General features: G+C 39.3%; 1 protein-coding gene across 4 annotated transcripts in view; it reads right to left on the bottom strand.

Annotated features, from left to right (window-relative positions):
• The window catches only part of EFCAB11 (EF-hand calcium binding domain 11), a 174,643-nt gene that overhangs the window by 92,473 nt on the left and 54,171 nt on the right, over nt 1-27,999 (bottom strand). The window lies entirely within an intron of this gene.

Genomic DNA, 27,999 nt, shown 5'->3' with positions numbered 1-27,999 from the left:
CAGTGTCAGATGCCAATGGAAAAGGGCATCTCAAGGAGGTCATTAGTTTGAATGTTGAAAAGGGTTCAAAGACTGAAGGGTGAAGGTTACATTTGGCAACAGGGAGATTGTTGGTGAGCACGGCAAAATTATTTCAGTGGAGCTGGTAGAAGTGACAGCCACACTGTACTGAGTTCAGAAGTAGAGACTACGGGGAAATGAAAACAACAAGTAGACTACTTTTCCCAGAAGCTTGGCTGAGATACAGCTAGAGAGAAGGCAGGGCCCAGAATGGATTCCATTACTAGCATCCGTGGTGGTGGTGGTCGAGGAGGAGGGAGAAAAAGAGGAGGAGGAGAAGATGGTTCCATTAAACAGATGAGGCCGTATTTAGGTCATATCCGAAGGTCAGAAGGTGCTGGGCCTCTTGGACATGCTATCTCTAAGACAGGGTCAAACATCATCATTACAATGAGTTATTCCTACTCCCATTTGGGTAGCTGATTAGGACTGGGGCAATTTCTATTCAAAATATGCACATGATTATGTATGTGAGATGTGTTTTTAAAAAAGTAAAAAACAAAACAACATGCGCATGGGTTCAGATAGTCCATTTGTAGAGAATTCTTGATAGGCTTCTGTGCAATGTAAGGCAGATTACATTCGTTTGACATTATGAAGGGTTAAGTTGGGGGTCACGGGAGAAAAAGAGGGGGGATAGTAAATCAAGGAAGAGGTGAAGAGAAACTTTACCTCTTGGCAGCCCTGCCTGTCACAGCTAAAGTTAAGTGAATTCCAATCCCCGTTTATGCATCTACTTTCCCACCAGACTGCAAGTTCCTTGCCTGCAGGACATGTCTTGTTCAGTGTTGTAACCTAGAGCACCCGCGCAATGCCAGGCACTGGGTAGAAGTCCAGCCAACACTGAATGGGGAAGCTCTATAATGGCTGTAGAACCAGGTCTTCATGAACTGATGCCTACATCCTGCTTACAAGGCAAGAATGAGCCCACGGACTATCCACAATTGATGTCTACATCCTCTCGTAAGGCTAGGATAGGTCAGAGAGGGATGTTTGACTGAGATAGTCAGAGTACTATCTGCTCTGAGAGTAGATGACCAAAAGTATTATTATTATTATCATTATCATTATTTTTTGAGACAGAGTCTCGATCTGTCGCCCAGGCTGGAGTGCAGTGGCGCAATCTCAGCTCACCGCAACCTCCGCCTCCCAGGTTCAAGCGATTCTCCTGCCTCAGCCTCCTGAGTAGCTGGGATTATAGGCACGTGCCACCACATCTGGCTAAATTTTGTATTTTTAGTAGAGACGGGGTTTTACCATGTTGGTCAGGCTGGTCTTGAACTCCTGACTTTGTGATCCACCTGCCTCGGCCTCCCAAAGTGCTGGGATTATAGGTATGAACCACCGCACCCGGCCAACCAAAAGTATTTTTGAGTGAAGTTAAGGTTACATGCAGTGAAATCGGGTAATGAGGCCAAGAAGAGGTTCTAAAAAGACAGAATACACTGGACAGGATTAGTATTGGGTATAAGAAATCTAAAGAGAATTCAGAACAAAGTAGCGAAGGTGCACATGATCTTATTTCATTGCTTCTCTAACATCATTTTCCACAATTTACAATTTATAAATTTGCAAAGCATCTTGCAATTGTTGGTATCTTAGCAGTGTGTCACAGTTTAACAGGCAGAACCTTTTCTGCCTTTACCACTTTTTTTCTGTCATTAGTGGTACATAATATGATGGTGCCCCTAGAATCAATGGTGTCTCAGATTTACTAAAATATGGTATTTTACTCCATGAAAGGGTTTGGCAGTTGTTTGGATCTACTGTTTTAATTAAAAGCATTCAGCTTTAGCAATGGGTAAATCCTAAATACAAATCAAGAGTATCTCAAAAGGCACCCCTTCATATATTAGGACATTGGATAACTATTCTGAGAGCCAATGCACACTTCACTTTACCACTCTCAACCTCAAAACACTGAGCAGTAAGAACTCTGACTGGCAGAAGCACTGTGAAGCTTTATCATGAGTAATGATATGTAAGTACCAAAACTCAATAATAAAAGCCTGATTATTACCACTTCTGTTCAATTGTTTTCATGTTTGTTATTAAATCTGTACCTTCTTTCCAATGCTACAGAACGCTGGTCATTTTCTCAAATGGATGGGGAAAAAACAAGGCTTGAGATTCTATGATTTCAAAAGACAGATGACTAGGAGAAAAATTCTAGCTTGCAGGTGGGACATACTAAAAGATGATCTGAGCAATGTTTTGTGACAACAATCCTTTCATTAGATGACCCGTGGTAGTTGTGGTATGTGGGGTTTGTATTGCTTTCAGTTTTTACAAGGTCAACTCTAAAGCCAAATAATGGAAATGCATTCTATTTTAACTGCCAGGTATGGGATGAATTAATTTACTTGCTTATTTTTAAATGCGTCTACTGGCCTTTAGAAGCTATTATTTATATAAAGGTACTTCTGAACTTTACAAACAGGTCAGATGCTACCCACTACTTAAATATTTACAACAAAGTATTAGAGTTGTATAAAGCAACAATCCATATCTAAAACAAGAAAATAAAAGATGAAAATCATCTCCAAATGCCCTTCTAAATCACATTTAAATCATTTTTATAGATTTGTTTTATCATACTGTATTAAAATATATTTTCTCAAAATATTAAATTATATGAATGTCTAAATATATCTTCACAGTTTTATATATAAAGAATATGGAGTACATTTTACATAGCAATCAATATCTCTACTTTGGGCAGTTATTTTAATGATTATTATAATTCAGTATCTAACTTTTTAAAAAAACTGACTTAAGAGACAATAACAAATGTGGGTCACTTATCTCAAACTTCTTTGAGGTCTAAATTCACTTTCTTTCTTGGCTCTTCTCATTTTCATCTTGTATCTGATTGCTTTACAAGACACATGTCTCTTTCTTCTTTTCCATAGTTCCTTTTTCATTCTTTTTTTAAATTGCTTGTTGCTAAGCAATGTGCATAACATTAGGCTATACATTTCATTATCTTCAAACATTGTCCACTTGGTATTCTTTTCTTCTATTACTTCACTTTGTTTGAATTGACCCAAAATGTACTTTCTGCTCTTTTGACCTTTCTTTTGCCAAGACACGATCCCCCTACTCCCTGTCCTCTGATCATTACTGAACAGCTATTGTATTCAATATGGAGCCCAAGTTTTTTCTGTTCTCCACTGCTTTTGTTAAGCTCTGGTGGACAAACTCTTACATCATATGACTATTTTTCTTTTTAGTGTACTCGATCTTACTTCCTTCTTTTGTATTTAAAGACATGAGAAAGATATCTTTTATGAAATTTAGGTCATTTTGTATTATTTTCCTTTTATCACTTTTGCTATTCCCCATTCCAGATGTTCGTTCCTTTCAGTATCATAGCAGATGTTATTGTTCTCTTCCTGACACCACTTCTCTATGTTAGTGATAATAGTAACTATGCTATAATCCTATAAAACCACATTCCTTATTCAGTTTAAATTTGTTCTATTTTTCAGTGAGTTACAATGCATTTACCCCTGCTCCTTTCTACCATGTAAGGCACCATTCTACGAACCAGGTAACAGGCCCTAACTAGACATTGAATTTGCCAGTGACCTGATCTTGGACTTCCCAGCCTCCAGCAGTGTGAGAAATAAAACTCTGTTGTTTACAAGCTACCCAGTCTATGAAGTTTTATTATAGCAGCTCAAACAGACTAAGACGAACTGCATTCTCCTGAATACTGGACTGCATAGGCAGATGAAGATGCTCAAGTTACTACATTAAAAGAGCCTTAAGAATATTTCTTTTTTTTTTTTTTTTTTTTTGAGATGGAGTCTCGCTCTGTCGCCCGGGCTGGAGTGCAGTGGCCGGACCTCAGCTCACTGCAAGCTCCGCCTCCCGGGTTTACGCCATTCTCCTGCCTCAGCCTCCAGAGTAGCTGGGACTACAGGCGCCCGCCACCTCGCCCGGCTAGTTTTTTGTATTTTTTAGTAGAGACGGGGTTTCACCGTGTTAGCCAGGATGGTCTCGATCTCCTGACCTCGTGATCCACCCGTCTCGGCCTCTCAAAGTGCTGGGATTACAGGCTTGAGCCACCGCGCCCGGCAGAATATTTCAAATTGATCCTAAACTCAGATCCCTCACTTCCGTTTTTCTTTTCTTTTGAAGGTGGTTTACAATTAGTTGAAAAATAATGAAATCTAAATAAAATGGAAAAAAATTACTAATTACTTCACAGAAAAAAAAAATGATAAAAACACACCAGCTGTGTCAGTCTATAAGCTCTATGACTTCTTGAGAGGCAGTTAGTGTAGCTGTTAAGAGCAGGCTTTGGGGTTAATCTGCTTGATACTTATCTATCTTATTTCACTAAAATGAAACTAATATTACTTGTGGGACAGTATAGCATAGTGGTTAAAAATACAAGCTCTGGAGTCAGACCACCTGGGTTTGAATTCTTACTTAACCACTTACACAGATGTCTACATGCACACGGAAAGTTACTGTGCTTCTGCATCTCATCTTCCCCATCTATAAAATGGGGAAAGGACAGAAGTCAGAACCATGGTCCATCAGGTCCACTGATGGTTGGTACCACAGAAATCACAAACATACATGTCACCATCTCCTGTGGTCTCCACAGGTGCCCTAAAGGACTGTCCCAACTACTCTGCATTCTTATTACCCTATATATTTATTTTGCATTTAGAACAATGGTGATTATATGGTTATCACTGGTTTAGTTTACTTGTTACTGTTTTGCCATTTAATGTTACAGAACAAAACTGTCTACTTCACATCATATCCCCACTGCCTAGCTCAGTGTAAGCAAGTAACAGGTGCCTCAATAAATCCTTGTTAAAAGAAGAAGTGAAAGGCTGAATAACTGAGCTCTTCATCAACCCCAATATTTAGAGATATACAAAAATCTCAGTTTCTCCACAATCCACTCTCTACCCATCAATAAAAAGTTTTACCTAAACTATTTTCAAAGCTACTTATATGTTTGGTCTACTTTATGACTTGGAATATATATATACACACACTCTGTTTTTTCTTTGTCACCCAGGCTGGAGTGCAGTGGCGCGATCTTGGCTCACTACAAACTCTGCCTCCCAGGTTCAAGCAATTCTCCTGCCTCAGCCTCCCGAGTACGTGGGATTACAGACATGCACCAAGATGCCCAGCTAAGTTTTGTATTTTTAGTAGAGGCGGGGTTTCACCATGCTGGCCAGGTTGGTCCTGACCTCAGGTGATCTCCCCACCTCGGCCTCCCAAAGTGCTGGGATTACAAGCATGAGCCACTGCACCTGGCCTGGAACTAAAGTATTTTTTAATTCTACTACCAACTGTACAAAATCTATTCTAAATTTTACTTGTCTTAAATTTTCCTTCATTAAAGGTATGAAGTTGAATATGTGCATGCACTTGAACAAAAATAATTTCAAACCTCGGTCTACAACTAAGATCAGTAGCATTAAACACAGGAGCATGGATGCCTAGGGTTACATAAGCATGAGAGCATTACTATAATCAATTACCAGAACTTCGACTTCTATTTATAATCATTACAAAAACTAGCTTGCTCAAGAGCACCTGTGTGGAGCGATCTGGTTTTCTAATCCCACTTCCCCTTTCAAGCACCTTTTTTCTACTTTACAAAAGAAAGGCACATTTCTGACCTAACATGCATTGCCTGAGTGCTGAAAAACTTCCTGGGTGCCAAGAGGGACAAATAAAACACTGGTATCTATGAAGCCTTTATTCGATGCATTATAAACTCTTCATTGAGAGGTTCAAATACTACCTTGTCTTATTTGTTTCTGTTAAGGGTGAAGCACAATGGGAAATGTATGTGGGGCATATGTTGAGATGGTCTAAATTCAAATATGTTATAGAATACTGATCATTTTGATATAGTGACTTTGACTCTTTCCCCACCACTGACAAAGAATGCACTGCCCTGGGAGAAAGCCCCATGAAAGGAAGCCAAAGAGATCATCTGTGAGAAACCATCTGTGATGTTTCATTTCATCCGGGTGAAAAACCTACAGCAAGTTTCCAGGACTTCTCTCACTCTCTCTCTTTTTCTCTCTCTATCCATTCACTCATCTACTCACCTGAAAGTAAGGCTGTTTAAGATTTATATAAGCAATGGTGGGAAATACCAATTTCCGACAGAGTGTACCTTCTTTGAATTTTCACTGTTCTTAGGAACAAGAAAAGCCTGGGTGAATGTTCGACCCACCTCTCAGTCTGTGGCTCAGATGCACATAATACACAATTTAAAGAAGGCAGAGGTAAAAAGTCCTACAGCTACCGCTATGGTTTGGATGTTTGTCCTCTCAAACCTCAGGCTGAAATTTGATTCCCAGTGTTAAAGGTGAGGCCTAGCAGGAGGTGTTTGGGTCCTAGGGGTGGAACCCTCATGAACAGATGAATGTTCTCTCTTGGGGGTGACTGAGTTGTTACTCTATTAGTTCCCACCAGAGCTGGTCGTTAAGAAGAGCCTGGCGCCTCCCCACTCTTCGCTTCCTCTCTTGACATGTGATCTCTGCATATGCCGGCTCCCCGTGCCTTCCACCATGAGTGGAAGAAGTCTGAGGCCTTACCAGATGCAAAACACCCAATCCTGAACTTTCCAGCCATCAGAATTTTTAGTCAAATAACCTTTTACATGATAAATTATCCAGCTTCAGGTATTCCTTTAAAGCAACACAAATGGACTAAGATAGTCACATTAATATAATAATATTCTAGTACATCTTAGAAGAAAAGAAACTGATATTAGAGGAATGTTTTGTAGTTTCTTGAAAATTTGTTCAGACTCACAAAAGAAACACTGCTATTAAACTTTGTCAAAAGGTGACTAAATACATAAATATAGTCATCCCTTGGTATCTATGAAGGATTGGTTCCAGGACCTCCCATGAATACTGAAATTCATAGATCCTTAAGTCTTTATTATATAATACTGTAGTATTTGTATATAACCTAAGCATATCCTCTTGTATACTTTGAATCATCTCTAGACTACTCACAATGCCTAATACATTGTAAATGGCATGTAAACAGTTGTTATACCATATTGTTTAGGAAATAATACAAAGAAAAAAAGTCTGTATATGTTCAGTGTAGATGCAACTTAAAAAAAATATTTTCTGTCCTCAGTAGGTTGAATCCACAGATATGGAACTTGCTGATATGGAGGGCCAAATGTACATTTACTTTTTATTTGGACACAAATGCCAAGTCACCCGTCACTTCTAAACCACTCTCCTCTGTTCATTTAATTATTCTTCCCAAGTACCTGTTAGATATAGACAAATTGAACAGCATTGTGGAATCTACTACAAATAATGTCCATATAGTCAGGTACAGTGGCTTGCATCTGCAATCCAGCTACTCAGGAGACGGAGATGGGAGACAGTTTGAGGCCAGGAGTTCAAGACCAGCCTGGGACCTCATCTCTTAAAAAGTTTCAAAAAATTAGCTGGGTATAGTAGCACACGCCCATAGTCCCAGCTACTCCAGAGGCTGAGGTGGGAAGATTGCTTGAGCCTAGGAGTTTGAGGCTACAGTGAGTCATGATTTCACCACTGCACTCCAACCTGGGCAACAGAGGGAGACTCTGTCTCTGAAAAATAAGAAAACAATAATTTTTAAATGCCCCTAACAAAAAAAATTATACAATTGTATGTCCTCTAAGCCTCACATTTACTAATGGTACAATAGTTCTATTTTTACTATTAGTCTACCGCATATCATCATCACATTAACAGGGTAAAGGAGAAAAATATGATCATGGCAACATGAGCAGAAAAAGCATTTAATAAAAGTCAGTATCTACTCATGATAAAATTTCTTAGCAAAGCAGCAGCTCCCTTAATCTAATAAAGGTTATTTATCCCCTAAAAACATAACAAAACACAAAAGCCTACTGCATATTCCATAGTTGACGTGAAATACTAAAGTTTTCCCCTCCCCCCACAAAGATGGGGAAGAAACAGGATACCTGCGCGTATAACTTTTATTTATGACTATGTGGGAGACCCTAGCTGATGTAGTAAGAGAAGAAAAAGAAGTCAATGACATAAGAATTGGAAAAGAAGAAATAAAACTACTATTATTTGAAGATGACATGATTGCATGCCAATAAAATACAAAACATATACTATCACAATTACTAAGACAAAGTATTAGAATTAATAAGTTAACTTAGTATTATGTACTGAATGTGTGTGCCCACTCCTGCTCTCAATTCTGCGTCGAATCCCTCAACCACAATGTGACAGTATTTGGAGGTGGTGTCTCTGGGAAGTAATTAGGTCATGAGAATGGGGCCATCGTAAGGGATTAGTGCCCTTATAAGAAGAGCAAGAGATCCCCTAGTCCATGCACATGTCCAGGAAAGGACCCAGAAGCACACAGCCAGGAAGGCAGCCATCTGCAAGCCAGGAGGAGCCTCCTCACCAGAACCAGACCATGCTGGCACCTGACTGCAGACTTCCCAGTCTTAAGAACTGTGAGAAAACAAATTTCTGTTGTTTAAGCCGTCCAGTCTATGGTATTCTGTTATAACAGACGGACTAGACTAAGACATTCAGTCATGCTGCTGGTGTAAGACCAGCATATAAAAATCAATTGTATATCTAAATAAGTAGAAAATAAAATTTAAAAATCTATATAACTACATAAAACCCAAATGTCTCAGAATCATCTGACAAAACATGCGTAAAACTTTTACATTAAAACTACAACACAGTAAGAAAAGTTAAAGAAAACCTTTAAAAACAAAAGGATAGGCCGGGCGCGGTGGCTCAAGCCTGTAATCCCAGCACTTTGGGAGGCCGAGACGGGCGGATCACGAGCTCAGGAGATCGAGACCATCCTGGCTAACACGGTGAAACTCCGTCTCTACTAAAAATACAAAAAAACAAGCCGGGCGAGGTGGCGGGCGCCTGTAGTCCCAGCTACTCTGGAGGCTGAGGCAGGAGAATGGCTTAAACCCGGGAGGCGGAGCTTGCAGCGAGCTGAGATCCGGCCACTGCACTCTAGCCCCGGCAACAGAGCAAGACTCCGTCTCAAAAAAAAAAAAAAAAAAGGATATACTTTTGTTTTTATGGGCACTGGAAGACTTAAACATTTTGGCATTGTCAATTCTCCCCAAATTGATCTAATCTAAAGATTCAATATAAATTCAATTAAAAACCCAGCCAGCGGGCACGATGGCTCACCAGGCCTGTAATCCCAGCACTTTGGGAGGCTGAGGCAGGTGGATCACGAGATCAGGAGATCAAGACGACCCTGGCTAACACGGTGAAACTCTATCTCTACTAAAAATACAAAAAATTAGCCAGGCGTGGTGGCAGGCGCCTGTAGTCCCAGCTACTCGGGAGGCTGAGGGAGGAGAATGGCTTGAACCTGGGAGGTGGAGGTTGCAGTGAGCCGAGATCGCACCACTGCACTCCAGCCTGGGTGACAGAGTAAGACTCTGACGAAGAAAGAAAAGAAAGAAAAGAAAGAAAGACAAGAAAGACGAAAGAAGAGAGAGAGAGAGAGACAGAGAGAGAGAGAGAGAGAGAGAGAGAGAGAGAGAGAAAGGGAGGGAGGGAGGGAGGGAGGGAAAGAAAAAGAAAAAGAAAAAGAAAGAAAGAAAGAAAGAGAAAACAGCAACTTATGGGTTTGAAGTTGGCTTCTTGTTTTTTTCTTTTTTATTGGTGGAAATTGAAAAGCTGACTCTAAAATTTATTTTAAAACACAATGGGCTAAAAATAGCCAAGCTAATTCTGAAGAAAACACAAAGCTCTAGGACTTACACTGCCAGACATCAAGATTACAAAGTTATATAATAAAGAGAGTGTGATATTGGCACAAAGATAGACAAACAGACCAATGTAACATCACAGAGAGTCAAGGGAAGAGTTAATATTGCAGCCTCAAATCTGAAGGCAGCCTGTGGGCAGAACTGCTTCTTCCCCAGGGGACCTACATGTTTTGTCTTAAGGCATTCAACTGATTAGATGAGGCCCTCTCACATTATAGAAAGTGATCTGCTTTACTCAAAATCTACTGATTTAAGTATTAATGATATCTTAAAAATATCAAGACTGGTTTTTGACCAAACACTGAGGCAAATATGACAAATATTAAGACGAGATAAAGGGAAGTGGCTGAAATGCAAGTGTTCCACCGTATTATTGTCTATACTTTTCTATGTTTAAAATATTTCCAATGGACACAAAGAGATCAAGGTATATATTTAGTATCTTTAAATTTGGAAAGACTCCTGGTTTATTGCAGTTCTGATAATTTACAGCAGGCACACAATTCTCAGAGACAGCCCAAACAATCAGAAAATTTAATGAGGCTAAGAGATTAAATATATCCGTTGTTAACTTTTTAGTTAGCTAATTATTATAACCTAAACCTAAGGTCAGTCTGGATACCTTCCTCACATCTTAAACAACCCACAGAAAATCTCATAGGTTTGAATTAACAAAGATCAAATATCATATCTAATATAAACAGATTGTTTTTCTATAGTCTTTAATAAATTCACTGATTCATTCAACATGTGCTATGGACTAACCTGAACATCCAGAGGTATTCAAGAAAGAACAGACAACATCACTACTCTCATGAAGCTTTACAGTCAAGCATGACAGACAGACAATAAGCAAACAAAAACAAAAAATCTTCTCTGAGATTTGCTAAGTGCTATGAATGACATAAAACCAGGCAGCAGAGATTTACTGGGGATGGGAGATGGAGTGAAGTCACTTTGAATAGGAAAGGCCTCTCTGATGATGTGATGTTTAAATAGGGAACTACAAATGCAAATATCTGAAATAGAAGGTAGCAAATAACTAGATAGACATGATCACATGGGCGTAATAAATTAGACATAAGCTTTCTAAGCCTATGGAAATACAGGGCCATTTATCATGTGTAGTTTGAAGTTTTGGAATTCTTTTTAAAAAGTAAAACTAGAAATAACTTGTTTCCTATCCATAAATATTTAAGTAAGTGTCATGCCTAGGTCATATAGCATGACTCCTTATGTGATATTTAAGTAAAAACAGTATTCAGGTATTAAATTGAAATAAAGTAACACTGAAAATAAATAACAAGGAATCCTTAAGGTATTTACTGAAAGAAACCAGTAAAAGTCAACCTTTTTCTTACATATGTACCAACCATTTAGAAAAGACAACAGACTGTAAATATATTCCTGGGAACAGGTGTTATGGAATAAAGAAAGCAAACTTAGGCAGGGATCAAAAAAACAGGTGACTACAAACAGTAAAATAATATTACAGTAAGACATTAAACATCTGTATCATATTTCAGCACATGTATTAACAGTCACATTTTTCTCGAAGCTGTAATATATTTTCTTGGGAATGGATATAGCAAATAGTGAATCTTCTCATTTCAATTCTAAAAAAATAATCTAAAGTATACTTGTAGAGAGGCAAGCTCTTAGTTATCAGCTATATCCCAGATGGCCCTCTAGGAGTATTTAAAGGCCACCCCCTTAAGTCACTGTCCAACATACTGAGGTAGATAATATGGCCAATACAATGATAATAATTACAAAGAAGGAAATAAAACAGAAAATGCTGTTGCTGTGGTCTGAATATTTGTGCCTGCCCCAAATGCATATGTTAAAACCTAATCACCAATATGATGGCTGGAGGTGGGGCCTTTGGGAGGTAATTAGAACCCCCATGAATGAGATCAGTGCCCTTATAAGGGGCTGAAGAGACTAGAGTTCTCTCCTTTCACCATATGAGGACTGTAGTAGGCTGTTCTTGCATTGCTATAAAGAAATACCTGAGCTTAGGTCATTTATAAAGACAAGAGGTTTAGTTGGCTCATGGTTCCGCAGGCTTTACAGGAAGCATGGCATTGGCATCTGCTTGGCTTCTGGGGAAGCTCAGGAAGCTTACAATCATGGCAGAAGGTAAAGTGGGAGCAGGCATGTCACATGGCCAGAGCAGGAACAAGAGTTGGAGTGGGGGAGGTGCTACACACTTTGAAATGACCAAATCTCACAAGAACTCACCACCATGAAGACAGCACCAGGGATCTGCCCCCACGATCCAGACACCTCCCACCAGGCCCCACCTCCAGCACTGGGGATTACAATTCAACATGAGATTTGGGTGGGAACAAATGTCCAAACTATATCAAGGACACATTTAGAAGATACCACCTGTGAACCAGAAAGTGGGCCCTCCCCAGACTCCAGATTTGCCAGCTCCTTGCTCTTGGACTTCCTGGCCTACAGAAGTGTCAGAAAAAAATTTCTGTTGTTTATAAGCCACCCAGTTTATGGTATTTTTATTATAGCAGCCCAAATGGACTAAGACAACTGTCCTGTCTTTGTTTATAAAACCATGGCGCTGTGATACTTTCTCTGTTTGCAGTTCTAATAGCTAAATTTCAGAAAATACCAAAGGGAAATACAGAAAGAACCATGGCAGTAAATTAGCGGTCAAGGACCAGACAAATGGAAAAAAACAATTCAAATTCTCCAACCCAGAAGAAACACAGAGGCAGAAAAAAGCCTATGAGATCAGGAAGGATCTGAATGATAATTAGAATGACTTTTCAAATCTGAAAATTAAGAGCCATGAAACAACACTGAAGAGTAAAAGAGGTTGTACGAAGACAATTTCTTCCTTTTTTGACAATTTATTTTAATCACCATTTTAAGGAAATGTATGGAACATCTTATTCATGAGGTGAGTCAAAATGAAAGTAATTTTCAAAAAAAACCCAAATAAAGTATTGGATAAAATCATGGATTCAAAGACTTACTTTGAATCCTGTTTTACTACTTACTAGCTGTGAAATATGAGACAAATTTTTTAACTTCTCTATCCCTCAGTTCCTCATCTTTGGAAACGGTGATTGTGAGGATGAAATGAGTAAAGGGCTTAGAACAGTGCTTGCCAAATGGTAAGTGCTTAAAAAACTTTAGCCATACCTCCACGTGTAGAAAAAAGTTAACATAGCAGACCTGACTGCAATTCTGCTTACAAGCCTGGCCCTTGACTGGCCTCTGGGAACTTGGATTTCAGGAAGGTTCCTACCACCATTAACTGGTAAGAGTTGATCACTATGCTTAAAACTGTCTGTGCAAACAATATGGCTCCCATTGAAAACCTGCTTTCCTTCTGCGAGTCTGAAATTTTGGCACATGCCAGGCAGAGAATGCCAATGTGATCAGTCCACAATTAAACCCTGGGCACTGAGTCTCTACTGAGCTTCCCTGGTTGGCGTATTTTACATGTGTGGTCACAGCTTACTGCTGGGGAACTGTGTTCTCTGTGACTCCACTGGAAGGGAATAGTGGGAAACTGGCACCTGGTTTCCCCTGGACTTCACCCCATGTACCCTTCCCTGTGCTGGTTTTGCATAGAATCCTTTCACTGTAATAAACTATAGCCCTGAATATGACTGTAGGTGGAGTCTTGGAAGTCCTTCTAGTGAATCATCAAATCTAGCGTTGGCCCTTGAGGACCCATCAACACACTTAGACACAGTTAATCAATTATCTTGTCGTAGGTGTAAGTGCTATAAAATGCACTTTAATAAATATTGAATTCAAGTTCAAGAAAAGTGATTTTTAGATATAATACCTTGATAAAAACAGAAACACTGCATGATTTCTTCTCATAAATAATGAATGCAATAAAAATGTTAAGCTTCAATGACATGATCACTAAATTATATCAGTATTCCTAATACTATGGTTTTAGGTTATATGAAAATAAATACTTAGCTTACAACCTCTAAATGATATTCAATATAAGAGCAATAAAAGATCAGAAATACTTGGTCATATTCTTTAAACAGCAATAGAAGATAAAGTAAAGCTAAAATGCCAGAACTACTAAGCTTTAGAAATGCATTACTAATTTTATATATTTTCTATATCTTACAAATAAGTAGATACTCTTTTCTAACACTTAATAAATCTTATGGTCTACCTAATAAATCAATATTTGGAAAGCAGAATTTAGAACGAAAAGTTTGGGAGACAAAGTATTTAAGAATTCATGTAAGTTTTTGTTTTTGGATATTCAGATTAACTCCCCACTAAAAAAAAACTAAATATGCTGGATAAGACACTAAAACAAAACTACCTTAAAAGGACTAAAGAATTAAAAAGAGCTGCCAGGCCAAATTCTTGAGGCTAGCTTGAACCCAAAGAGGTTAGTGGAAAGAAAGTTGGCATCCCAAAGTCACCTTTGCCCCGAAGGCATTCACTCACATCATGCACTGGGGTTGCGGTCTGATAGCCTCATGCGGGGACGAGGTCAGAAGTGAAGATCCAGGATTTTGCCAATTTGGATCATCTCACAGGATAACTTTCCCACATTAAGGTGAAATCCAAAGGACTACATGAAAGTTTCCCTGTTGCTGAGCAAAGGAGTAAGAGAAAAATGAAATAAAAAAATGATAATTCACCCCTGAGAAGTTATGAGTGTTGATTGACCCTCACTGGGAGACTCCCTGGGATCCTGGGTCTAAACATACCTTGAGTGAGTACAGAAACTTCTATCTGTGGATCTGTTTTAATATATTCCCGTACTGATGGTGCTCCAAGGAGCCTGGCAAAAACACATAAACCACTCTGATTTCAAACTGGGCTCGTGAATTCTCCATAAATTATTTTTCAAGGTCGGTGAGCTCCAGAAAGTTGAATACAAACAAGTTTACAAGGAAACTAGTCACCATGAACAAGAACCAGCAGAAGCAGACATAAATAGACTTCGACTAGATGTTCTATGTTTAAAAATAAATAACTTGAAGTGACTTCAGGGAATACAAAACTATAAAATGTAACATAGGGGATTTTAATAAATGTTTGGTTATAACCTTTTAATACCTTTGTACTTTTAATTCATTAAAAATACTTAAGAGTTTGAGGTACCATGGTAGAAATTAGAGTTTTTCAAAGTAGCAGAAAACAATGTATTGTCAAAAGCAAGAGGTTTCTGATTATATATGTTTATAATTAAGGTTATAAAATTTCCAAGGCAATATTTTATTTACATTAAAATAGCAAAATCTGTACCAAATATAAGAACAGGGAATTCTCCCTAATTCACTGTATGAGGCCAGTATAACCTTGAAATGAAACAAAGCAAGAAAGTAAAATTACACCTCCATTTTAGACACTCATTTTAGACCCACACACATGCACACCCGCACACACACACCACCATAAGTAAAATATTAGCAAACTGAATTCAACTGTGCATTAAAAAGATAATAGGATAGTACAATTGGGTTTATATCAAAAATGTAAAAGATGAACTGATATTAAAACTATACATATATATACAGACATGTTATTCATCACATTAATGAATTTCAAAAAATAACATCTCAATAGATACAGAAAAGGCATATAGTGAAATTTAATGCCAATTCTTGATTTTTTTTTTTTGAGACGGATTCTCACTCTGTCGCCCAGGCTGGAGTGCAGTGGCGCGATGTTGGCTCACTGCAAGCTCCGCCTCCCAGGTTCACGCCATTCTCCTGTGCCCACCACCACACCCGGCTTAATTTTTGTATTTTTAGTAGAGACCGGGTTTCATCATGTTAGCCAGGATGGTCTCGATCTCCTGACCTCGTGATCTGCCTGCCTCGGCCTCCCAAAGTGCTGGGATTACCGGTGTGAGCCACCGCGCCCAGCCTTGATTTTTTTTAAATTTAAGTTCTGGGATACATGTGTGGAACGTGCAGGTTTGTTACATAGCTATACAAGTGCCATGGTGGTTTGCTGCACCTATCAATCTGTCATCTAGGTTTTAAGCCCCACATGCATTAGGTATTTGTCCTAATGCTCTCTCTCCCCTTGTCCTCCATCCCCCGACAGGCCCCAGTGTGTGGTGTTCCCTTCCCTGAGTCCATGTGTTCTCATCAATTCCTGATTTTTAAAAAACTCATGATAAACTAGACCAGATGAGAAATTCTTTAATCTGAGAAAGGATCTAACCTCTACAGCTATGATCAAATTAAGTGATAAAATATTGAAATCTTTCCCTTTGAGTTTCAGAACAAGACACTATCACCCCTGTAAGTCCTAGCCAGTGCATATGTCAGCAAAAAAAAAAAAAATAAGTGATATAAGGATTGCAAAGGAAGAAAGAATTACTATTTTCCACTGACATCATTATCTTTGTGGATCCTTAAAAATCTACAAAGTTAGCAAGGTTATTAGCTAGAAGATTAACATACAAAAAGCAATTTCGTTTCTATTGTTTCTACAGGTAATTTAAAAAACATAATTTTCTTTTTTTTATTTTTTTTATTTTTATTTTTATTTTTTTATTTTTTTATTTTTTTTATTTTTATTTTTTTTTTGAGACGGAGTCTCACTCTAGCCCGGGCTGGAGTGCAGTGGCCGGATCTCAGCTCACTGCAAGCTCCGCCTCCCGGGTTTTACGTCATTCTCCTGCTTCAGCCTCCCGAGTAGCTGGGACTACAGGCGCCCGCCACCTCGCCTGGCTAGTTTTTTGTATTTTTTAGTAGAGACGGGGTTTCACCGTGTTAGCCAGGATGGTCTCGATCTCCTGACCTCGTGATCCGCCCGTCTCGGCCTCCCAAAGTGCTGGGATTACAGGCTTGAGCCACCGCGCCCGGCAAAAAACATAATTTTCAAAAGCTACCATTTATAATAGCAACAAAAACTATAAAATATGTAGTAAGAAATCCAATAAAAGAAGAAAAAAAGCTGTGTGCAATATAGAGTAGTAATTAAAAGTATGAACTTTATATCTAGGCACCTTAGGTTAGAATCTCACCTCTGCTATTAGCTAGCTATGTGATCTACAGTGAGTTGATTAACCTCTCTGTGCCTCAGTTTCCTATGTGCAATATCTCATAATAATAGGATCTACCTCAAAAGACTGCTGTAAAGATTGGATACAAATAGAATGGGGGTTGGCATATAAGAAATACAGTATAAGTGAAAACCATTGTGATAATGATGGTGATAGTAGTGTGATGGTACAGAAAATTATAAGAATTTTCTGAAAGGCTTTCAAGAATACCCAATGAAAAATATATCATATTTATGGATAGGAAGGCAATATTATTGAGATGTCAACTCTCCAGAAATTCATCTGTAAAGTAAATGTTAATCAAAATGTGAAGAGTTTTTTGTTCTTAACAAGTTAGTTTCTGGAATTATTATGAGAAAACAAAGAGCTGGAAATAATCAATACACTGCTAAAGATGAAAAGTAAGGAGGGAGACTTGCCCTACCGTTATTAAGATTTTATGAGGACAGTGAGAAATTGGTGCAGAGACAGATTAAGTGACCAATGAAACAGGATAGAAAACACAGGAGCAGAGGCAGCAAAGCAGAACAGCAGAGAGAAGAGGGCACATTCAGTAAACAGAGGGGAAAATACTGATTGTCCATGTGGAAAAGGTGACACTAGGTTCTCACACATGCCATACTCATAAATCAATTCTAGAAGAATTACAGATTTAATATTCAAGAGCAAAACTTTAAATTTTATGAAGAAAATATAGGTAATAGGTCTCTGACTTTGGGGGTAATGAAGGGTTTGTTAAACAGGACACAAGCCCTCTAACTATGACAAAGATTCATAAATTTAACCAAACTAAATTTTACTTATGTCTCAAAAGACACTTGAAGAAAGTGAAAAGACAAGCCACAAGCTGGGAGAAGATACTTGTTAACTAGACCAAATATTTGTACTGAGAACATATATAAAGAACACATTCAAATAAACAGAAAATGCAATCAAAACATGGGTCAAAACCATGAACAGGTATGTCACAGAGGAGACTAATAAACGTGAAGAGATAAGAGAGAGAACTCATCATTAATCAGGGTAACACAAATCAAGCCGACAATGAGATATTAAACCCACTCAACCGGGAAAGATTAAGAAGTCTGGCGGCCGGGCGGGCGCGGTGGCTCACGGCTGTAATCCCAGCGCTTTGGGAGGCTGAGGCGGGCGGACCACGAGGTCAGGAGATCGAGACCATCCTGGCTAACACAGTGAAACCTCATCTCTACTAAAAATACAAAAAAGTAGCCAGGCGTGGTGGCGGGCGCCTGTAGTCCCAGCTACTCAGGAGGCTGAGGCAAGAGAATGGCATGAACCTGGGAGTCGGAGCTTGCAGTGAGCCAAGATTGCGCCACTGCACTCCAGCCTGGGCGACAGAGTGAGACTCCGTCTCGAAAAAAAGAAAGAAAGAAAAAAAAAATAAGTCTGGCAAGAGTTGGAGAGGATGCCCATCAACAGAATATACTGTTGGTGGGAATGTAAACTGATATGAATTATTGAAAATATCATTTGGCATTATGACATTCCAGCACTATGTAAGTAAACATTTGTATACCTTACAACCTAGCAATTCCATTCCTAAGTACATATCCAGAGAAGCATTTGCACATGGGCACTAGGAGTTATGATACAAACGTGTTCATACAGTATTAATAAGAAGAGAAAAAGGAAACAAAATTGGGGAAAAGAAAACTAAATGCCCATCAACCAAAGAATAGACAAACTGTGGTAAATCCATACAATGGAATGCTATACTATTTTATTTTTTTAGAGACAGGATCTTACTCTGTCACCCAGGCTAGAGAGCAGTGAGTGGCACAGGCATAGCTCACCGCACCCTCAAACTCCTGCAGCCTCGAACTCCAAGCCTTGAATTCCTGGGCCCAAGTGATCCTCCCACCTCAGCCTCCCCAGTAGCTAGAGCTATAGGTATGTGCCACCACACCTGGATAATTTTTATTTTGTATTTTTTATAGAGACGGGGTCTTGCTTACTGCTCGGAGAGTCTTGAACTCCTGGCCTCGACAGGTCTTCCCACCTTGGCCTCTCAAGGTGCTAGTATTATAGGCATGAACCACTGTGCCCAGCTGCTAAACAGATTTTAAATGAGTGAGTTATACATAAAACAAGGATAAATATTAGAAACACTATTGAGTGAAAAAAAGCAAGTCACAAAGACTATATACATTTGACATTCTTTTTTACAAAGTTTAAAAACAAGGAAGATTAAACATTAGAGAAACATATAGGAAAAATATGTATATGTGCTTTTTTTTGAGACGGAGTCTTGTTCTGTCACCCAGGCTGGGTGCAGTGGCATGATCTTGGCTCACTGCAACCTCCACCTCCAGGGTTCAAGCAATTCTCCTGCCTCAGCCTCCTGAGTAGCTGGGATGACAGGCGCATGCCACCACGCCCAGCTAAATTTTTCTATTTTTAGTAGAGACGGGGTTTCACTGTGTTAGCCAGATGGTCTCAATCTCCTGACCTTGTGATCCGCCCACCTTGGCCTCCCAAAGTATTGAGATTATAGGCATGAGCCACCACACCCAACCATGTGTGTGTATTTTTAAAGCATGGGAATAATAAACACTTCAGGATACTGGTTCCTATGGAAAAATGCAGGAAGATAGGATGAAGGAGTGCACGGGTATATGTGAGTTAATGGTAATATTGTAGTCCTTGAGTTGAATGCACTAATTTTATTGTTAAACACACTAACTTAAATAAAGCAGTCGTGCATGGAAAAATTATATTTAAAAAATTAACTACACACATTTACAAATTTACATCTAGTTACAATTTGATTCATAGTATTGCACCATAGTTTTAATTTATGCCAACTTAATATGCCATTTTGGAATAATTTACCATAACATTTAACTTATTTATACAACCTGTTGGAAAGACTAGCATGTAAATACGGTTGAAAATAAGGAAGGAAAACAGTATACATTATTTCCATAAAGCTAATTTAAGCAAGTATGATAAACAGTTCCTTCAGTACTAAGAAACTAAAACGATGTCATCACCAAAAAGCTAAAAGCACTGAAACCTATGTTTCTGTGAAATCTAAGGAGATCTAGAAATGCACACCAACTTTATACAAATAAAGAATAACAAGGCCGGGCGCGGTGGCTCAAGCCTGTAATCCCAGCACTTTGGGAGGCCGAGACGGGCGGATCACGAGGTCAGGAGATGGAGACCATCCTGGCTAACACGGTGAAACCCCGTCTCTACTAAAAATACAAAAACTAGCCGGGCGAGGTGGCGGGTGCCTGTAGTCCCAGCTACTCGGGAGGCTGAGGCAGGAGAATGGCGTGAACCCGGGAGGCGGAGCTTGCAGTGAGCTGAGATCTGGCCACTGCACTCCAGTCCGGGTGACAGAGCGAGACTCCGCCTCAAAAAAAAAGAAAAAAAAAAAAAGAATAACATTATTGTTCTATAATCCATTACAATGGAAAACACATTGTGCCAGGGCCAAGAATTCTGGGTCCTAATCCTATTCCATGCCCACATTCACCCCCACCAAGGTGTGAGACCTTGCATTGGTCATTTAACTTCGCATGTGTAAAATAAGGGACTGTACTATATGCTCTTTGAGGCTCTTTTTATGGTGAAAATCTATATATGACCCTATAAGAAACTGGTCTTACGAAGAATTAGCAAAATCATGATGTGATTTTCTTTTTCTCGTTTTTGTTTTGTTTTTCTGTTTTTTTTTTTTTTTTCTTTTTGAGACAGGGTCTCGCTCTGTTGAACAGGCTGGAATGCAGTGGCATAATCTCAGCTCAATGCAACCTCCATCTGCCAGGTTCAAGCGATTCTCCTGCTTCACCCTCCCGAGTAGCTGAGACTATAGGCCCGCGCCACCACGTGTGGCTAATTTTTGTATTTTTGGTAGAGACAGGGTCTCGCCATGTTGACCAGGCTGGTCTTGAACTGCTGACGTCAAGTGATCCACCCACCTCGCCTCCCACAGCACTGGGATTACAGGTGTGAGCCACCGTGCCTGGCCTCTTTTCTTCCTTTTTCTTTTCTTTCTTTTCTTTATCTCTCTCTCTCTCTCTCTCTCTCTTTTTTCAGGGCAAAGTATCACTCTGTCATCCAGGCTGGGGTGCAGTGGTACAATCATAGCTCATTGAAATCTCCAACTTCTGGGCTCAAAGGATCCTCCTGCTTCAGTCTTCTGACTAGCTGGGACTTCAGGGGTGTGCCACAATGCCCAGCTAATTTTTTTTTTTTTTTCTTTTTGAGACAGGGTCTCGCCATGTTGACCAGGCTGGTCTTGAACTGCTGACGTCAAGTGATCCACCCACCTCGCCTCCCACAGCACTGGGATTACAGGTGTGAGCCACCGTGCCTGGCCTCTTTTCTTCCTTTTTCTTTTCTTTCTTTTCTTTATCTCTCTCTCTCTCTTTCTTTCTTTCAGGGCAAAGTATCACTCTGTCATCCAGGCTGGGGTGCAGTGGTACAATCATAGCTCATTGAAACCTCCAACTTCTGGGCTCAAAGGATCCTCCTGCTTCAGTCTTCTGACTAGCTGGGACTTCAGGGGTGTGCCACAATGCCCAGCTAATTTTTTTTTCATTTTCTGTAGTGACGGGGTCCTGCTATGTTGCTCAGGATGGTCTTGAACTCCTGGCCTCAAGCGATCCTCCCACCTCGGCCTCCCAAAGAGCTGGGATTCCAGGAGTGAGCCACCACGCTTGGCCTGCAATTTTCTTGTATAAATATCATCATATGCAATTTCGTACTCAAATGCCTTTGGATGATGATAATGTCCACAAGCTCTATGGACAGAATGCAATATTAATACAGCACTGCCATCAGAATAGTTAAAATGAAAAAGTTGTGTTACACAGAGAGAGTTGCCAAGTGGTAGACAAATTTGCTTTTTGGTAGGTCAGACTTGTTTTATGGTATAGCCTTTTCATGCAACTATACTGAGGCTAAAATATCAAAATTTAAGCAGTAAACATTGAATTCTATAACGTAAAAGAACTTGAAAATAATGTAAATCTTAGAGAAATGCTCAAAACTGGCTAATTTAGAAAAAGAAAGATGAGCAAGTGTTCAAAGATAATGTGAGTATTGCAATAGGCAGAAAATCACAAGGGAGACCCCATTTGTATGCTCAAGTAACACTACACACATGCTCTCCAAAATTCTAGACTTTGGACATGCCAAAGAGTCCCACACTTTTTTCTTTTTTTCACATTCTAAAACCTCTGGGAAAATATATAGTCCAGTTATACATCAAAAAGATAATCCCTCCCCCACAAAAAGTGAGGACAGGCTACAAGTGGGTGAAAATTCCTGTGACTCACACATAAGAAAGAATTAGTACCCAGAATATATAAAGAGCCCCTATAAATCATTTTAAAATAGACTACCCAATATTTTTTATGTGGGCCAATCACATAAATAGGAAATTGACATTGAACAGGAAACCCAAAGGGCTAGGAGACATGATGAACTTTGTAAGTAATGAGAAAAATTAAAAATCACAATAAGATGCCATTTCACACCCATCAAATTGGCAAAAACTAGAGTTCAGTAACAAGTGCTGGTGGGTATATAGATAGAAAGGAATTCTGGTGATACTGTGAACTGGCCCAACCACTTGGGAAATAAGTCAACTGCTGATATGAATATGCTCAAGACCCTGCCACTCCACTCTACAGGGTAAACCTGCTTAATGTGGGCTGCATTTTAGCAAACCAATCCCTCCAATAGAACTATGTCACTAAGAAAGCTGAAATTTCTATTACTCTTTTACACTTCGAGTCGATATTTTAATTGATTCTGGAGGGGAAAAGAAGGTGCTGGTTATTGTGCCCCCTGGTGCCCCAACAGAATACTATACAGCAGGGAGAATAAATGAAAGATACATGGATCAGTGTGGATAATTTCTAAGAATATAATAAGAGAAAAAGCAATATGCATTTATATAAGGTATAAAAATAAGCAAAACAATATTCTGTATTACTTAAGATATATAAATCTATGTCATAAAATATAAAGACATACACGAATGATTAAAAAAAAAAAATCAGGACAGTGATGATCTCTAGGGCAATCAGGCAGGGCTACCCAGGGGGCTTTAACCATGGCTAGAATGGAATATTTTGTTTCATAACCGGGGAGGAACATAAATGGACAAATTTCCTGACTTGAATATTCATTTCACATATGCATCATATACACTTACATACCACACATACATCTGTGAGAAAATAAGAAGCACAGCTGAGAAAGCCATGAGGGCTGCCTAGAATGTCTTGCCCTGTCACATTCAGGCTTTGTCAGCTGTTTTCCAGAACCTTCCAGAACACAGCCAGTGGGAAGAAGGATTGGCCATACCTGGAGATAGATACTAAATGTGGTACTGACTTCTACAGTTTTATTCTAAATAGGAGGAAAATCTATTAAACCACAGAATCGGAGAGTTAGAAAGAACAAAGCAGGCCGGGCGCGGTGGCTCAAGCCTGTAATCCCAGCACTTTGGGAGGCCGAGATGGGCGGATCACGAGGTCAGGAGTTCGAGACCATCCTGGCTAACATGGTGAAACCCCGTCTCTACTAAAAAATACAAAAAGCTAGCCGGGTGAGGTGGCTGGCGCCTGTAGTCCCAGCTATTCGGGAGGCTGAGGGAGGAGAATGGCGTGAACCCGGGAGGCAGAGCTTGCAGTGAGCTGAGATCCAGCCACTGCACTCCAGCCCAGGCGACAGAGAGAGACTCCGTCTCAAAAAAAAAAGAAAGAACAAAGCAAAACGAACATCCAGGGAGCGGAATTACTATCAGCAAATCACAGAAAGACTTCTAGAGCTTACCTTTGCCATCATGAAACCTAAATTATTGGTTTTTTTTCTTTTTTAATAACAAAGTATTTTTGTTAATTATCTCTGAAGGAAGATTCAATAACTGCTCTTGGTAATGCATTTCAACATCTTATAAATCACTGGAAAGTTTAATTCGGTGGAAATTTTAAGTCAGTATATTACGGCTACATATGGTATGAAGACACGCAGAAAGGAAATAGTCCACATTATTTCCTGATCCTCTAGTGTAAATCAGACATTCTGAATCATAACCATTGTAACAGAAGATCTGTGTTGCCTCATTTAAAAGAATACATGTTTGTAAACTTTCAGATATTTTATTAAACTGTTAATATTTTTAAAAAACTGGCCGGGCGCGGTGGCTCAAGCCTGTAATCCCAGCACTTTGGGAGGCCGAGGCGGGTGGATCACAAGGTCAGGAGATCGAGACCATCCTGGCTAACACGGTGAAACCCCGTCTCTACTAAAAAATACAAAAAACTAGCCGGGCGAGGTGGCGGGCGCCTGTAGTCCCAGCTACTTGGGAGGCTGAGGCAGGAGAATGGTGTGAACCCAGGAGGCGGAGCTTGCAGTGAGCTGAGATCTGGCCACTGCACTCCAGCTTGGGTGACAGAGCCAGACTCCGTCTCAAAAAAAAAAAAAAAAAAAAAAAACTTCCCTTATTCTTCCTAGAAGAGAGATATTCAAATGATAAACACTTCTTGGTCTGATGCTTAAGCAGGCCTCAAAATCATTTTTTTATGTCTTGTATCACCAGTGGAGAGAAACAAATGATGACTATGTTAACATTACATATCACTGCCATTTAGATTAGATATTTGGCCCTTATGATCATTTTACTGCTTGTAACCTAAGCATAAATAAGATGGTACAAAAGATAGGTGCTCACTAATTGAAATAATAGACATAATCTAGGAAAGTTGCTCTAAAATGAAAGCCTATCACAATTTCTTCTGCATTCATCTGTAAAATGGCCCAAGTGGACTCATCAGTTTCTTGGGCCCAGCACGTACCAAGAAAGTATCTGTTGAACTGAATTTAGCTGATAATGGGGAAGAAACAGGAAAAGCAGGTGAGGGCTCCAAGCCAAGATACAGCAACCCAGTAGCATGACTTTGTACACTTGGAATGCCAGAAAATCTACACATCTTGAGAAGTCTAAGGTCTTTCTTTGACTCTTCATTTCCCTGTAAGGTACAGGAACATAAATGTATAATACAATACAAATACACAACATGGTGTGAGATATGATATGACATAATGGAATGTGACACAATACGGAATATAATATGGGTTGAGTTATCCCTAATCCAGAATCTGAAATCTGAAAGCTCCAAAATCTGAAACTTTTTGATACTATACATGGTATTCAAATACAATGCTCATTGGAATGCATAAGATTTCAAATTTTCAGATTGGGCATGCTCAACCAGTAAGTATAATGCAGATATTACAAAATCTAAAAAAAAAATCCCAAATCCAAAACACTTCTGGTCCCATGCATTTCAGGTAAGGGCTACTCACCCTGTAATATAAAAGAAAGAGGTAGCACCCATGACTAACGCAGCATCTTGCTCCGCCTACCTCTCAAATTTCGCTCAGACCTTGCTGCCTCTTGTTCGCTGCAATCCAGCCACTGTGGTTTTCTCTTAGTTTCTCAGTCCCTCTAGGCTTATACCCATCTCAGACCCTTTGCAACTGCTTTTCCTCTTTCTGCATGGCTCTTCGTCATTTAGGTCTAAGTTCAAATGTCAGCCCTCAAAAATGTCTTCCCTAGCTTCCCAATTTTAAGCAACCCCTTCCCCATTCAATCGTTTTCTGTATTTATTTTGTTTTATTTTTCTTATAGTGTTTTATCTCTATCTGAAATTAACCTGCTTGTTTACTCAGTTATTATCTGTAAACTCCCTGATGGCACGGACTTTGTTTGCTGTGTTGGTGGCTCTATTCCCAGCATCCAGAATGGCCCCTGGTATACAGAAGGTGCTCCAATAACCACTTCCCAGTAGATTAATAAAAATATGCCAGCCCAATTTAAAATCCTTAATCTCCCCATCCTGGCTAATACGGTGAAACCCCGTCTCTACTAAAAAAATACAAAAAACTAGCCGGGCGCGGTGGCGGGCGCCTGTAGTCCCAGCTACTCAGGAGGCTGAGGCAGGAGAATGGCGTAAACCCGGAAGGCGGAGCTTGCAGTGAGCTGAGATCCGGCCACTGCACTCCAGCCTTGGTGACAGAGCGAGACTCCGTCTCAAAAAAAAAAAAAATCCTTAATCTCCAAGGCCTCCAAGAATACAACAAATGTGTTCCCTATTTTACCTAATTCATATTGGGTTTATTTAAAAGTGGGGGAGGGCAGAGGAAAATAGAATACTTAGAATTAGATTATTAATACTTAAGATTAGATATTAGAGAGAGTTGATACCACTCAGAACACCACTGAACTAAAGGCTGTTATTTAATTTACGTATTTTAATCATACCGATCTGAGCCATTCAAGACTAAAAATAAATCATTTCACTATTTTTACTCTAGGCGCTAATTTAATTATATTCTGTTACTAAAGCTATCACATTATTTTCTATCCAAATTACCTTGTACTTTTCTAGCAATGATATTAGCTATCTCAATACGTCACAGGTATTCTTGTAGTATAAGAGATAGCAAGAGGTGAAACACAATGTGAACATATTACTGAATAAAATGTGATTCCTTCTCTCAGCCAGAAAAAGGAGATGCAACACATTAGGTCAGTCATTAGGAGTAAAAAGCCCCAAGAACAATGCCGCATCTGCGTTACACATGAATCTGGCTCCCCTACATGTCTACTAGAATTTGAATAACTGTGTTTTACTGAATACACATTTAAAGCAGAAAGCTACCCCTTACAAAACAAATTCAAGAAGCATTCAAACACAATCTGGCTGGCAGAGTTTCAGAATCTAACTATAGTGAGATATTTTGTCTCAGATTTAAACCTCCTAATTTTTCAAGCTAACCTGTTGTAACTAATAGGTTTTAAAATAATGAACAACCACAGAACTATAAAAAAAATTCCACTTTCATAAGGCCAAAGATCATTCTGTCCGATACGGTTTCATTTTGAAAACTTCATGCATTTGAAAAAAAATTACACACTCCTGGAAGAAATGGTCATTTTCCATGAAAGAAAATGTTACTGGGATACAGCTTTAGCACGAAAGTGAAATATATACTGTTAAGCAAAGGCTGTTTTGCTATTTGGCGAATAGAGAACTTGTTTCCTTATAACGGGTAAAAGAGAAGGGGAGGGGCAATTCTGGGTAGTTGCAAACGAAGAACACAAGAATGCAAAGTTTTTAAAACAGATTTCAGAAAATATTAGCACTTTAAATCAATGTTAATTTTGGACTACATTCAAGAAACTACAAGAGATAAAACAGAACTACGGTATCAGGGCATGTGAATAACCACAATTTATTATCTACCTTTAAGATCACTTCTTAGAAGTGCAGAACTTTGAAATGCATTAAAACTTTTGATAAAGAAGCATCTCAAGCCACATCTATCATATGTATACAATGGAACAAAAAACTCAGGGACTAATGTGGCAAAAGGAATGGCATCAGATGGATTCCTTTTTTTCCCAATATTTATACACATATTTTATTACTTCTCTTCCTCTAGAGAACTCTAATACAAACATATCTGTTATTATTATTATTATTATTATACTTTAAGTTCTAGGTATATGTGCACAACCTGCAGGTTTGTTACATAGGTATACATGTACCATGTTGGTTTGCTGCACCCATCAACTTGTCACTTACATTAGGTATTTCTCCTAATACTACCCCTCTCTCAGTACCCCACCACCTGACCAGCCCTGGTGTGTGATGTTCCCCACCCTGTGTCCATGTGTTCTCATTGTTCAACTCCCACATATGAGTGAGGACATGCAATGTTTGGTTTTCTGTCCTTGTGATAGTTTGCTGAGAATGGTGGTTTCCAGCTTCATTCATGTCCCTGCAAAGGACATGAACTCATCCTTTTTTATGGCTGCACAGTATTCCATGGTGTATATGTGCCACATTTTCTTAATCCAGTCTATCACTGATGGACATTTGGGTTGGTTCCCAGTCTTTGCTATTGTGAATAGTGCTGCAATAAACATATGTGTGCATGTGTCTTTATCATAGAATGATTTATAATCCTTTGGGTATATGCCCAGTAATGGGATTGCTGGGTCAAATGGCATTTCTAGTTCTAGATTCTTAAGGAATCG

Source organism: Trachypithecus francoisi, unplaced genomic scaffold (assembly GCF_009764315.1).
Source record: "Trachypithecus francoisi isolate TF-2019V2 unplaced genomic scaffold, Tfra_2.0 Lachesis_group3, whole genome shotgun sequence".
NCBI lineage: Eukaryota > Metazoa > Chordata > Mammalia > Primates > Cercopithecidae > Trachypithecus > Trachypithecus francoisi.
This window is presented reverse-complemented; position numbering and strand designations above follow the sequence as displayed.